The 16236-nt window shown below is 33.5% G+C and overlaps 1 protein-coding gene across 2 annotated transcripts in view; it reads right to left on the minus strand.

Annotated features, from left to right (window-relative positions):
* Rph (Rabphilin) overlaps nt 1-16236 on the minus strand; it is a 132269-nt gene that overhangs the window by 95348 nt on the left and 20685 nt on the right. The window lies entirely within an intron of this gene.

Here is a 16236-nt window from a genome sequence, read left to right on the forward strand (position 1 = left end):
ACCCTTTAACTTATATTTCTATAGTTATGACACTGTATAATGTCGCCTTTTCACTTTTTTCCATGCCGATGGTATTCTCTCCAATTGCCAAATTTGTGTGAGCAGCATAGGAACCCATTAAAATAACATTTCCCCACCGGCCTTAGTAAGTTCTCTCGTAATATGGTCCAGTCCAGCGGTTTTGTCACACTAATAATCTTATTTCAGTTCGCAATTCGTCTGTTGTTGGCTGGTCTACGAGAATACGAATTAAGATAAGCATGAAGTCGAATATTTACCTAACATGTTTAATTCTTCCAATAGATTATATATGGTTAAATATCACTTTTGTTACCGTTAAATATAAGCAAGTGCCCATTTATATTCTCAAATGATAATAAATATACAAATAATGCAAATATCCTATGCGGTTTTGCTTCCACAAAAAATGATAAAGTGTATATGGGGATACAAATGAGAGTACGAGAACTAAGCATTAAATATTTTCATCGGTCTATATCAATATCTGCGATAGATGTAAACGGTTTTGAGCTACGCAATAAATTGGTAGCGAAACAATTTAAATAAACAATTTGTTTTTCACTAAATTTGTTATTTATTTAGCTGAAATAAATAAATATATTTCAAGCACCAAAAAGCAATATTAGCGAATAAAAAATATTTTGGAATGGAATTTATATTATGGAATATTTTATAGAAAATTTTATGGAAATATTTTGTTGTTGTTTAAGGAACTTTCATCATAAGTTTTATTTATTTTTAACACAATTAATTCTACAATATTTTTACATAGAACTGTATTAAAATGTTAACAAAATATAAAAATTGCAGTATTGTTCATTACGAATTCCTATCGCCAAGATAAACTGCCAAGAAGGAAAATAAGTCTCAAGAGGCTACAATTCTAAGATGACAACTCTTGGATTTTTCATTTTGATAAGGCGCCTGCCAGCCAGCGTGTGACAATATCAATTCCGGCCTATTGAGATTTTTACTATATAACTTATTTGGGTTTTATTTTGAAAAAAATTGTTACTTTTTAATGGCATAAAACTTTACAGCAAATTAAAATAGAACTCTATGTGTAAAATTATTGTTAGATATTTGGATCGGAAAATAAAATTCTCGAGCGAGTTTAAGACATATATTATAATAATTAAATAATAAAAATATAAATGAGGATATCGTCATATTTTAAGTAAGACAATGAATAATATAATAAAGACGTAAATAAGAAGAGGACTACTAGTATTATAAGACAGATATGAATTGTATCAGATGGTACCGAGGAATGTATCCTCGAAATTCCCAAAGCGTCCATTTGTAACTCATGCTAAGGGTCATGGAGAGGGACTAGGCAGTGGTCCAGTTATGGATCGTTAACAAAATATATTCTTATTTAACTTGCGTTATTAATTAGTAAACACAATAAATAAGTTTTCACTAACAAAAAGAAGACTTTGAGTAATAACCCACTATGCTGATAAAGCTGCTTGACATAAAACGTCTTACTTAAGACTGGATATCTGTGAAAGACGTATTCTTCAATTTTTAGTTTGTTCGGGTTTTTAATTGCTCGAGTGCTGCTAGCATCACTGTCACAGGAAAAGAATCAGCTTGACCCTAAAATACAGGTTTCTAAATAAAGAAATAGAAATCCGGCGATTTCATCTTTCTTTGAAAAAAGAATATGATATGTGGTTCTGCAATATCAAATGTTTATTTGATATAAAAAATACACCATATGTTCGAAATTAATGGCGTTTGTTTATAGATGGTTCTAGATACAGTTTGAAGGCAGTTCTACTCTACATTAGAAATAAAAAAACATGTGAATATGAAAAATATAAAAATATAAACGAGGATATCGTCATATTTTAAGTAAGACAATGAATAATATAATAAAGACGTAAATAAGAAAAGAACTATTAGTATTATAAGACAGATGTGAATTGTATCAGATGGTACCGAGGAATGTATCCTCGAAATTCCCAAAGCGTCCATTTGTAACCCATGCCAAGGGTCATGGAGAGGGACTAGGCAGTGGTCCAGTTATGGATCGCTAACAAAATATATTCTTATTTAACTTGGGTTATTAATTAGTACACAATAAATAAGTTTTTACTAACAAAAAGAAGACTTTGAGTAATAACCCACTATGCTGATAAAGCTGCTTGACATAAAACGTCGTACATAAGACTGGATATCTGTCAAAGGCGTATTCTTCAATTTTTAGCGCTTTTTCTTCAGTACTATATCGCTATATCTTTTCCTATATCGATTCTATTTTTCATATCTAATTTAGTTTATCAATATAGTGTGCATTGAGAGATACGGTCGAGAATACTGATGGACACACCTTGATTATAGAGATAAAACTTCTTGACATAAACTTTCATTTGTTTCATAATTAACTAAACTTATATCCATAATATAGCATATTTTTATGCTTTTTCATAATTTTATAAGCAAATTGCTGCTAAATTATAATTATCTCATTCTCTTTAATGTTCAAATAGCAATTTCAACAATTTCATGAATATATTATAATACTTTGTGGCATTTCGTATACTTCTACATTTATGTACAATACCTTTAAATATGCTCTGAAGTAGTTCCTTAATTCCAACTTTACATTTCATTTATTATTTATATCGCCAAACATATATTAGCGTCATTTTGTTTGTTAGTTAAATATAATTTAATGCTTTTTTATTAAAATATCGAAAAAACTTAATGCTTTTTCAAAAAGTTAAGCAGCTCGCAATAAATAAATTTGGCGATGGCTAGAATAAAGACATCTAAATATGTTAGTTCTCGATAAACAATAGTCGATTAAATTAGAAGAACAAACAAGTGCATACAAGTAAATATTTAAATAGCCTTGGGGTGCTAATATGGTGTCACCAATAAATCAAACTAGTTATTACTTCAACTCTGTAAAATATATCTTTGATTGGTTAAAATGCTTTTGAAAAACTTATAGCAAAATTGGGCTGTGCTAAATTGGTGAAATATGTTAAAGGTTTTTATGTAGAAGAATAAAATAGCATGAAGTCACCAGTTAAAAGGATATATTGTCACACTGTTGTCTATGCATGTAAAAGATTTGGTGTTTGCATGATACATCAATGTAAAAAACTATCAAATATATCAACCTAATACGAAATTGGGTTTTTAATATTTTGCTACATGAAATAGCAATTTTCCAATTAATATTTTGAATTATTTCATTATATAGGCGCTTATCACGGAACGACCAAATATTATATTTTTGGAATTCACTACTTCCGATATAAAGAAAACTCTTGTCCAGCCCCATCAAATACTTTTAGCATGCTTGTGGTGACACTGAATTATCATATATTTGTTGTCGTTTCTAGTTACAACGATTTAAAAGTGGGTATTTTGATGTCAAAGGCAGTGAATGGCCTGAAGGGAAGTAAAATTACGATTCAATACATTTCAATTAATGAATGAAAACCTAATCTGAATTATAATTGTTTAATAAACCCTTTCCAAATGTTTATATAATTTGGGAGGTTTTTCAAATAGATTATGTGTGACAATGAATTTGAGTTTAAATAATGAGTGTTTAAGATCAACAATTAACTAAACTTACAACAATCTGTGATTGATTTTGTTTCTCCGAAAATTTGCTGTCCAGTATCAAACAAAAAATAAACAAAAATCAATATAGTAATAATGTAATTATTAAACATTTATATACACCTGATACAATGGTTATCTACGATCTCGGTTTGCATATTAAAGCTATATTAAACATATTTTATATACCTGAAGATATGTAAATCGTATCTTACAAATCGTATTTAAATGCATTAAATTAAAACGTTCTGTTATATACTACTGTTCTGTTATATACGGGAAAATACTTTTTCAAGATGCCACCATAGTATAAGCTAATATTATTAGAATATAATATAATTTAATATAATACTAAACCTAGTAATCTATAAAGTGTCAAATCTGAAGAATCTGAAGACTCGATTAGTGTAATTTTATATTTTATAATGCCTTTATTTTTTATAACAATACTTAGATGTGTGATTATGATGAAATTAACTTTAATTTGGTTATACAATTTTAAAAGTTCGGGTTAATTTTGCATACAACTGATAAGAAAAATGTTTAACGTCGTTTGTTGCCCTCAACTCATATCTTCAATCCGTGTGTCAGGATTGGTTCCAGTTTTTGAGCTTGCCTATGGTGAGAACTGCACTCTTATAAAGACTGTCACGCGACAACATTGCATTAAACATCACTCACAACTCGTTTTTGTTTTGTCATTACGCTTAGGTACGTGTTAATGCAGAGACAGCGTTACCAAGTTCATTTCAATAATTTTTTTGCCTTTGTAGATTTCATATGCTCCAGATACATAAAAAAAATGACAAATATAAGGGGGGGAGGCGATATTGTTTTTTGACACCTACAAAATAGACCTGAATAAACAGTCAGTTTGAGAATATGTGTTCTTCTCATTTTCAGTTTCAAAGTTAGGCAGATAATCAGACATAAATATTATCTAAATGATTGACAATTTAGCTTCATGAACGACGTCGGTATAAATGCAAAAAATGGCACAGTATAAATATAATGACATGTCATCAGTATGAAAGCCAGTTCCAGGTATAAAGGGCGATCTATCTATTATCATTTTGTCCAGATACAAATGTAAAAATGCCTTGAAAAATTCGTCTGCATCACCAGAGAGTAATGAAAGTGATTTCGCCTTACAAGAAAAGTATATAATTATCCAACTGCTCAAGTGTTACTTGCTTCACGGTTACAGGAAAGGAACCATCCTTTACCTTAAAATAAGGGCCACTTTATACATTAATAGAAATCAGGCGATTTCATCTATCTTTAAGAAAAAATATGATGTGTTGTCCTACAATAATATCAAATTTTTATTTGATATTATAAGTACACCATATGTTCGAAATTAATGGCGTTTGTTTATAGATGATTCTAGAAACTATTTGAGGGAGGTTCTACTCTACATAGGAAATTCAAAAATGTTATTTCCGATATCACACGCAGTACCAACCAAGGAATGTTACGGCATAATGTGTATAATTTTGGTAAAGATCAAATGCAACGAAGACCAATTCTAAACTTGTGACTATCTGAAGGTTGAGAAATTAATTAATTGTACAGAGTACTATTATTAATCAGGACCTCTCTTTCACTTGTGAACCCATAGGACTTTTTTATTGCCACCTGTTCACGTTAAAGTTGACCGAATGAACTACTTTGTCAAAGTGCTTAATCGCGATGTGCCGGCTTTCCAGTACTTAAGTAATTTTGTTTCAAACTGTCATACGGAAAAATCAAAGAAGGTGTAGTTGTTGGGCCTGATATTCAAGCAATAATGGTTGGCGCAAAGTTAAAGAGGCCTCCATTTTACCTTATAAAGATCTTATTTTACCTTATTATCTGATCTAAGGTGTATACTTGATTTAGTCACAAGTCAAAATTTCATGATGTTACTAATATTCTTGTCTATAACTTCTATTAGAATATTATTTATACTGAATAGAATTTAACTAGATAAATGATATACTTAATTAAATTCCACTGAAACCATTAAATGAAGAAAAAAGTTATATAACAGACAAAATAATTTTCGTTACTTCTGATTGGGTAATTGGGAAGTTAATTTATATAATTATCGTTCGATCAGTCGTAAATCTAAATAGGCGACAAGCGAACCGAGAAAAAGGAGACGGGCCTCTAGCCCAGAAATAAATTGGGGTGTATGAACTCCCTCTGAAACTTGACGAAATCGAATCTTTCTAAGAAATAACAGGTCGGTATCGAAGGCCTCTAATCCAAATTGATGCTTTTTTTTGTTTATCGACTTATCTGTTTATAAAGCATACGCAATCCAATATAATCGCTGTATGATTGTAAATAAAGAAATAATATGCTTCGTAGTTAAGATGATATATAAGAAAAACATGCAGAAAAATATTTTGAAGCGGAACTTTTGAAAAAAAAACATAAAACCCAAAGATGAGAACATTTCCAATAAACTTTGTGAATATTATCTTTACTAAATGTTAAAGGATATAATTACCTATACATTGACAAATATACTCAAGTATCTGAATTTTCAGTATTCTCGTTTTGCTGTAATAAACACTGGCAAGACATGGATACCGATATTGTTTTGTAATGCAGTATAGAGCTGCATAAGCGATCACTTGGTGAATATATGTTCTTTTCATTTTCAGATCTAAAGTTATGGAGAGAACAGAAATATTATGTAGATGAATGGTAAGTTAGCTTGATAAATGTTGTCATTATAAAGGCAAAAAATGGCGCAGTATAAATACCATGACGTGTCGTCAGTGTGAAGGCCTATTCCACGTACGAACAGTGATATACCTAGTTTCATTCTGTCCAGACACAAGTGTAAAAATGCCTTAAGAATTTCGTCTTCATCACCAGAGAGCAATGAAAGTAATTTCGCCTTGCAAAAAGTATATAATTACGCAATTGCTCGAGTGTTGCTAGCATCACTGTCACAGGAAAAGAACCAGCTTGACCCTAAAATACGGGTTACTAAATAAAGAAATATAAATCCGGCGATTTCATCTTTCTTTAAAAAAAGAATATGATATGTGGTTCTGCAATATAAAATGTTTATTTGATATAAAAATACACCATATGTTCGAAATTAATGGCGTTTGTTTATAGATGGTTGTAGATACAGTTTGAAGGCAGTTCTACTCTACATTCGAAATAAAAAAACATGTGGGGTGTATGAATTCTCTCTGAAACTTGACGAAATCGATTCTTTATAAGAAATAACAGGTCGGCATCGAAGGCCTGTAATCCAAATTGATGCTTTTTTGTTTATCGACTTGTCTGTTTCTAAAGCATACGCAATCCAATATAATCGCTGTATGATTCTATATAAAAAAATTATGTGCTTCTTAGTTAATATGATATATAAGTTTATAAATTCGGATCAACTTTAAGAGAGATGAGAGCAATATGAATATTATTTGGTATTGTATTAAACAACATTTATATTGAACCCCAGTACCGTATCTAGTATATAATTGTCCGTGTGTACGGAAGAGTAGACCCTTGTGAACGCAGGGGGTCACTTCTGTTAAGCAAATAATCACGAGGAAGGATGGAGAAATCTTTGCAGCCAATAGCTTTATATTGACGTTCAGGGAGGAACATATCCCTGAAAGGATCAAGGCAGGATATCTTAGCCTGAAAGTTAGGCAGTTCATCCCGAACCCTATGAGGTTCTACCAGTGCCAAAGTTTCGGGCATTGATCTATGAACTGTACCTATGCGCCCACCTATACTTCCTGTGGAGAGAACGAACATGAAGAAGCTGAATGCTCTCCACCACCTCATTGTGTTAACTGCGGCCAGGAGCACTCTCCAAGGTACAGGGAATGCCCTGTATATAAAGAAGAATTACTAATACAAAAATTGAAAACCGAAGAGAAGATATCGCACTTCATGATCAGATATATAGCTAGACAACAATTGGGTAATACCCAAATGAATTACGTTAAAGCTGCCAAAAGATTTATGTCGCCACAGTCACTCAATGTAACATCGATGATCGGGAATGAAGGAGACAATTAGATTAGCAGCATCCACCTTCACTCGGGGGACTCCTTCGATTAGAAAGAAATCCACCACAGAAAGTATCACGACTACATCTGGAGGGGCGATGGCCCCTCCACCATCACACCGAAGGCCCTCCCCAACCCAAGTTGCTTCGGGTGGGAGGGATCGATCCCTTCCCTGTTCCCCTCCTATTCCCCATTCCCATTCGTCCCGATCTATGTCCCGGCAAAGGGGAGATGCCCCTTACACTTTATCTACTAGGGGCAAAGAAAAGCCGATTCTGAAAACAGTCGGTACTCGTCATCTGGCTCATCGCGTGGCCCGTCACGACAACCAGCGCAAAAGAAACAACTAAGGTCACTCTAACGACCACACTAATAGAAACTCCAAAAATAAATCTGGTAGCGATATGAAAATAGAGGCACCAGCGTAATGAACACAATGACCATCACAAGACAATGAAACATCAACGGACTCAAAAGAAAGCAAGAAGAGCTTCTGCTCATCATAAGACTCTAAAAACCATCAATCATACTCTTGCAGTAAAGCAACTTATACCCTTGAGACTCTTTCCAGGTGCGAGGCTACAATATAACAAGAAAGGATAGAACAAGACAAGTGCGCATCCATCTGGAGGCATAACTACCTTAATCCGTAGAGCACGAAGAAAAGCTTAACATCAAAATAGAGTTTGAAGCAGTAGCAGTCAAAGCATATTTATCTAGCAGAGATGTTTCACTGTGTAGTTTGTATCTGTCTCCCTCCACGAGCATTGACAGGACTAGTATAGAATCTCTCGTTTCACAACTTCCTAACCCCAAACCCATCGTGGGGGATCTCAATGTTCATGCGCCGGAGTCGGACTCGCCTACATACAATCGAAGGGGCCGATGACTATAATCTATATATTGTGAATGATGGATCGCCTATCTTTGTGTTTGCTTTATAAGGCACTTTGTCATACTTGGACTAGAGCTTGTGCTCTTCTTTATTGGTTGGACAGGCGAGATGGACTACAATAGCCGATCTGCATGGCAGAGATCACTTTCCCACTCTGGTTGACATCGACTCACCTGGCATATCACCTGCAGCGACTGGACTTAATACCAGAGGTATGGATTGGGACCAATATAGATCATTGATTGACACCACCCCAATCTCTGCAAATATAAAGACGGCCGTAAAATAATTCACCCTCTCCATTATCAGTGCAGCTAGAAGGTTCAACACCACAATAATAAACAAATTACCTGTACCGTGGTGGAGTAAAAACTGCACTGGGGTAATAAAGAATGAGAAAGAGGCCCTTAAACGATTCAAACTAAACCCAACGTCCGAAGGTTTCCAAAACTATTAAAGATTAAAGGCAATTGCAGAAAGAACTAATCGGCAAACAAGGATTTGCTCTTGGAAGAAATTTACTAGTAGCCTTGCCCCGAAAACCTCATCCCATACTGTATGGAGGAAAGTATGTATGCTAAATAGTAATCCACAATCCAAAATACCAGTAATGGTTGATGGAAGTCGTCGTATTGAGGACTCCTGTGAGATGACTGAAATGTTTGCAGCACTTTATCACTCCATACTAAAGAAACATTAGGAGAAAGACAGGAACAACAATAATGAGGCAAGCATAAATGCACATGATTGTTTGGACACTCCATTTGCAAGGGAAGAACTTAATAAGGCCATTATTATGGGCAGGAACACATCATGCGGACTAGACAACATTAGATTCTCATTAATCAAAAACCTAACCCAATCGAAACTCTTCTAATCCATGCTAAATAGTTCAAGAGGCTCACGGGTTAAATAAATAATAAACGTAACGTATGCAAAAAAGAGCTGTACAAGTAGTCAGGTGGTGAAATTGTATACTTTTCATTTTGTGTGCCAACATTATGGAAAGAACAGAAAATTCATGTAGATTCATGTATATTACTTTTGCTCCATAAATATTATCGGTATAAATGCAAAAGTCCGTTCCTACGTACGGACTTCTAACTTTTCTTCCTGCCAACTTATACAGGTACAAGTGTGAAAAATGCCTTAAGAACTTCCTCTTCATCATTAGCGAGCAATAAAAGAATTTTCGTTATGAAAGAAAAGCACAAACTGAACTATCTGATTTGATTCGCAATTTATATTTATCGAAACAAAAATAAAAATTGATTGTATCAAGGTTGCAGGAATGGAAATATATTAACCTTAAAATGCAAGTCATTATATGCAGAAAGATACCATTTTACCATTCTTCAAAAAAAGAAATGATATATATTTCTGCAATGATATCAGAGATTTATTTGATGTAATGAATACAGCATATGATCGAAGTATGGCGGTTGTTCATAGGTGGACCTAAGTACAGTTTGAAGGCGGCTCTGCTACATATTGCAAAAAAAAACCATCAAAATTTTGCTGATTTTTGCGTCTGTCTGCTTAACCGTGATTGCCATCACATTACGTGAGAATGGTGTGACCAAGTTGTACCTATTATAATCCAAGATAACAAAAATTGTATTTTGTACTCCTTGCGAGTCGACTGTTTTATTGTCGCCTCCTCATAAAGCTCTCGATGGTAAAATCATTGCGAAATATTGTTCACAACTTTCTCAGTAATCACAAATCAGCTGAATATAAACACGCACTCGACTATTTGTTCCAAAATTACCAAAAGAGTAGAGCTCGAAAATCTCTTAAAATAAATTTTTTGCATTTACATCTTGACTTTTTACAACAAAACTTGGGACAAAAGCCGATAACCAAGGATTTTGGGACGGATATATGATGGGCGATTATTGTTAGACCCGTGTGCATGAAACAGATCTCAAGCAATATAAAAGACTCAGTTTAACCTCCATTCATTTGTGACTTAATTACTAGAAATAATGAATCTATTAAACATTTCGAAAATAACTTTTAAAAACTGGTTGCGGATTTGAATTCATCCTCCCAATTTACCTTATAAATAGCTCTTGGTTGCTGAGGTCCAAAACGATGTACACTTGTGCATTTTCAAACTGTTTTTCCAAAGCTAACATAATCAAAAAATTCCCGAAATTTCATCTATGTTATATTCAATTTCGACGAAAATTTCTTCCCAGTGAATATTCTTTTGAGATCTGAAAACAGGAAATAGTCGCTGGCGGCCAGATTTGGAGAATACAATCTGAAGGATGAGGAAGCACTTCGAAGCCCAATTCATGGGTTTTTGCCATCGTTTTCACTGACTTGTGACACGGTGCATTGACTTGGTAAAACACTTTGTTTTTCTTCAAATACGGCCGTTTTTCGGTGATTTCGTCCTTCAAACGATTCAATAACACTTTGTAATAGCCGCTGTTGATAATCCTTTCGTTTTCAATGTCATAGTCATTGAAATGATTCATGATATTTTAATTAATATATAAATTGTATAAATTTTTCTCAATAAATTCACGGATGAACAAATAGATGGCGCTACTAGAATTAAATCCATATGTTAACGCTCAAAACATGCGTGTATAAATTTGATATCTGTCGGATCATTAGTTTGCGAATTATAGCATTTTGAGTGAAGCAACTTTTGTTATTGTGAAAAAAATGGATAAAAAGAAATATCTCGTGATGATAAAATATTGCTTTTTGAAAGGAAAAATACAGTTGAAGCAAAAATTTGGCTTGATGCCGAGTTTCCGGACACTGCCCCTGGAAAATTGACCATTAAGCATTTTTAGGCTATCTTTAAACGTGGTGAAATGAGCACCGAGACGGTGAACGCAGTGGACGCCCAAAAGAGGTTGTTACCGACGAAAACATAAAAAAACCACAAAATGATTTTGAATGATTGTAAATTAAAATTGAGTGAAATAGCAGACACTCTAAAGATATAAAATGAACGTGTACATCATATAATTCACGAATATTTGGCTATCAGAAAGCTTTGTGTAAAGTGGGTGTCGCGCAAGCTCTCTTTTGACCAAAAACAACGACAAGTTGATGATTCGGAGCAGTGTTTGGAGGTGATCAAGCGTAATAAATCCAAGTTTTTGCGTCGATATGTGACAATGGATGAAATATGGCTCCGTCATTTTACTCCGAAGTCAACTCGATAGTCATCCGAGTAGACTGCACTTGATGAACGCACGCCAACGCTTAAGAAAACGCAATAGTCGTCTGGCAAGGTTATGGCGTCTGTATTTTGGGATGGTCATAGAATAATTTTCATTGACTACCCCGAAATAGGAAGGACCATCAACAGCGACTGTTACAAAGCGTTATTGGACCGTTTGAAGTAAAAATCGCCAAAAATGGCCGCATTTGAAGATAAATAAAGTGCTGCTCCACCAAGACAATGCACCGTGTCAAGAATCCACGAATTGGGCTTCGAATTGCTTCCTCGTCCACCATATTTTCCAGATCTGGCCCCCAGCGACTATTGTGAATTTTTGACTTGTTTTCAGATCTTAAAAGAATGCTCGCTGGGAAGAAATCGAAACTGAGGAATATTTTGAAGCATAGGACAAATAGTACTACAAAAATGGTATCGAAAAGTTGGATAGTCGCTATAATCAGGGTATCACCCTTGAAGGGAATTATGTTCAACCCTTTATTCCGGAACCTCTGTAGGATGTCTATGTTAGATTTGCTAGTAGTACCCCACAGTTCAATACCATAGGTCCAAATGGGCCTAAATATTGACTTATACAGTTAAACCTTATCATCTAGGGATAATTTAGATTTACGCTCTATCAGCCAATACATTTGGTTCCGTTTAACCCCAAGTTGTTTGCGTTTTGTCACTATATATTTTTCCATGTCAAATGTCAGTCGAAATGCATTTCCAGATATTTAACGTTGTGTGCTTGCGCAAGTTCATGTTATTGACGTTATCCTTTAAAATTAATTTTATATTAATATATTTAGATATAAATGAGTGAATGATAAATGAATTTTTGAAAGTATATTCAACATATTTGCATTATTGATGCAATATATATTAGTCAAAATATTTTAAATCAATGTATTTTGCATAATTTTTTATAACTTTCTGACAGTATGGCGATATTATATCGAAAGAACGATATTGGCTTGGGAGCCACTGTAGACTAGATCACTTCTTCAGCGCTTCGAGACCGTGTGCCAGCTAAGCTATGTTACATCGACCTGATTAGACAGGAGGAGTTTGATCAAAATGTGCTATAACTAGCGAGTATGCTAGGTGCAAGGGTACTTCCCTTCATAAGTGTGACTGAAGACTATCATTCAAGACAATGAGTTTTTAAAATCATAAGTCGCTCAATTTGTAGCATATAGTTTTTGGTAGCTTATTATTACCTTAAATATTCCAGTTTGGTACCTATTTGGATCGAATAGACATTTTAGCAAATTGATATTGTGGCGATTTTCTTTGCTTTTGGGTCTTTTCATTTTATATGTGTTCATTTCTGCAAATACAGCAATCTGCTAAGTTATTGGCAATTTTGAGCTCGGTTTAGCTCAGAATGTCTTGTAGTTAATCAAATGTGACCCTCGAGGCCCTATTGTGGCAAAATAACACAATAACAGAGCAGAATCATTATGCACTTCTAAAAGACTTATAATAACCGCTAACGGCAATTAGGACGGTTCCATGGTTAGTGTTTGTATACACTACACATTCAATAATACGAAATGAAAGAGAAAAAAACTTTAAATTTTAAAATCACTGAACTTAACAGTATTATTAACAGCTTGTAAAAATTTTGTAAGTAGATATACAAAGACTTTATTAAATATTATCAAATATAATTCATTTTCCAATTTACAATAGAATTGTCAATTAAAGTAATGTTACCATATAATAGTACAATACGTCAAAAATATATAACCCGACCGGAGCCTTGTACATTAACCTTTAGAATCTTCGCTGCTGAGTGTACAGTTTACCATCACCTCCAGAATGTGGACTTTAAAAATGCCATCTATAACCACAAATACTCAAATTCATATTTGGATCTGGGGGATAACCAAGCTGCGATATAAAAATGTCTTAAATAAAATAAAATGACGTCCGACAGGACTTGAACCAACAGTCGGCTTAAAATCCTAAAAGCGCTGCTCGATATCTTAATTGTTAATAAATATACTGTATTAAACCCAACACAATATATGGGTAATATGTTTTACTCTAAATACTAAATAATTCAAGTATATTAAGAAACGAAAGAATCAATAACAATATCAAAGGAGGTAATACTGAACATTAATTTTGAAATGAATCCGAATATATATTTAATCAAAATCTTTAATTATAATAGTTCGTATAAGTAGAATGGAACTACTAAAAAATCTCTTTAATCAGACACATTAGACTAGCTATTGGATACATCCGCAGCCGAAGTTCCAAAAAGAGATTTTACTTCAAAATCAATACCCTTCTATCAGTGCTGCAGGACTTCGAATATCGTTCACTAAGTGTGCCGTTATTAAAATTTAGTACAACATATATTAATCAAAACACAATCCATTCTTGCAACGAATTTTCCATTTTTCTGGCAATATGCCGATACAGTGTTGAATGAACAATGTTGGTTTTGGCAGCAATCCTTTCATCGATACATTTTCGCAGTTGTGTCCAGTCAGCCAAGCCTCATTTTAATAATCTAAATAAGTGCTCATTAAAAGACATTCGGATCTAGAGAGTCCTAATTGGTGCTGCAAGAGTATATTGTGCACTTGGGATTGCCAAGTAGATCTACTTTTCATCGCCGCTCACAATACGCCATCGAGAAGTTTCCTTTTTCCCGGCAAGCAATTAAACCACAATGGTAAAAAGATTCGAAATGGTATTTTCAGACAATTCGTGTGGTAGCTATATTCTCTTTTCATCATCTCTCTCGTTTTATATATTCCCTAACTAATTCAACACTTGTTTTTGTGAACTACTATAGGTAACATGTAGCGGTTTTGATTAATAGAGAAACACATAATGTAATAACTGATATAAGTCTTGGAATAAAAGAGGTGTCCAGTCCATAAAGAGAGGTCCTTTTCCCCAGATATTAATAATTAAGTAATTAAAGACAACTTTATTGCACCTTGTAAAATATTTTAAGCCCGATTATTTAGGTAACATTTCTAAATAACAATTCCTTGCAAACACAAAATCCGTTTCCATTTTAAAATTGATCAAATAGATGCCCACTATCGAAAAGTGTATCAGCTATCAACCCTAAAAAACAAATATAATATCAGCAGTCAACATATAAATCAAAAGGTTACAACAATAATAAAGAAATATTCCTCAAAGCAATATAAAACGCTGCGAAGTATTTTTCTTGTTTTGGGAGAATATTATATTGGGGGTAAATTTAATCACAATGCCCTTTAGATATTTTCTATATATAAGAATGCTAAACCAAACGTAAGCAGATTTATGTACCAATGCAATGGAAATAAATTATCAAACAAATTGGCCAAAAATATAATCAGAATTGAAACCGAGAGAAGCAAAGTAGGTTATCCTTAAAAAAAATTATATGAATTAAATGAACGAATGAAAAATTAATTACTGAAAATATATTTAATGGTGTCAATATTATCTATAGTACAAGAATATTAGGTGGTTGCATGCATTCTGATAATTTAAAAAGGCATGTATTAATAAATTATTGGTGCAATATATATTAATCAAAATATTTTCTTCATTTTCTATAACTGTCTGACAACATGGCGATATTATGTCGAAACAACGATGTTGGTTTGGCAGCAACTCTAGATATATTTAAGCACTTCGACACCGTGGGCCAGCCTAGCCATGTTGCATCGATCTCAGCAGTCAGAACTGGTCTGACTAAAAGGTGCTATGTCTAGTGAGTATGCCGGGTGCGACGGGACTTCTATTCAAAGATGTTGTAATCCAAGATTGTCAGGTCTGAGGATGACTTTTTAAAACAATATGTTGCTGGACATGTTGGAACGTTGAAATGACGGAATGGAAGTTGATGGATATTTGTAGTAACATTCAGTTTTTGGTAGCTCGTTATTATTATGAATATTCCAGTTTGGTGCCTATGTAGACTGAATTGTCATTTTAGAAAAATTATATTTTCGCGATTTTTCCTACTTTTGGTTATTCTTAAACTAACCTGCTAATTTGCCTGAAAGTTCATTGAGATTCTGAGCTGGGTTTAGTTCAATGTCTTGTATATATTTCTAAAAGTTTTATAATAACAACAAACTGAAATTCGGAAAGTTCCATGGTTAGTGTTTGTATACACTCAATAACACTAAATGAACGACATTTGGTTTAGGAAAAAATTTAAATCATTGAACTGAACAGTATTATTTAAATTTTTGTAAGTAGATATTATAACGAATGATTATAACACTATGGGGATAATCGGACAGGATCCTTGTATGGTTACCTTTAGAATATTTGTTGTTGGATGCACGGTTTATTATGAAATCCGGAAAATGGACTATAACAATGACACTGATAACTACAAATACTCAAATTCATATTCATATTCGGGTCTGCGGGATAACCATACTGCGATATATAAATGTCTTAAATAAAATAAAATAATCTCCAATAGGATTTTACTTGACATAACTTAGCAAAACAGGGTTTTCCAAAAACTG

The sequence above is a fragment of the Rhynchophorus ferrugineus genome, unplaced genomic scaffold (assembly GCF_030347505.1).
Source record: "Rhynchophorus ferrugineus isolate W39M unplaced genomic scaffold, kcgeb_rfMv2 rfM3, whole genome shotgun sequence".
In the NCBI taxonomy this organism is placed as follows: Eukaryota; Metazoa; Arthropoda; class Insecta; order Coleoptera; family Curculionidae; genus Rhynchophorus; species Rhynchophorus ferrugineus.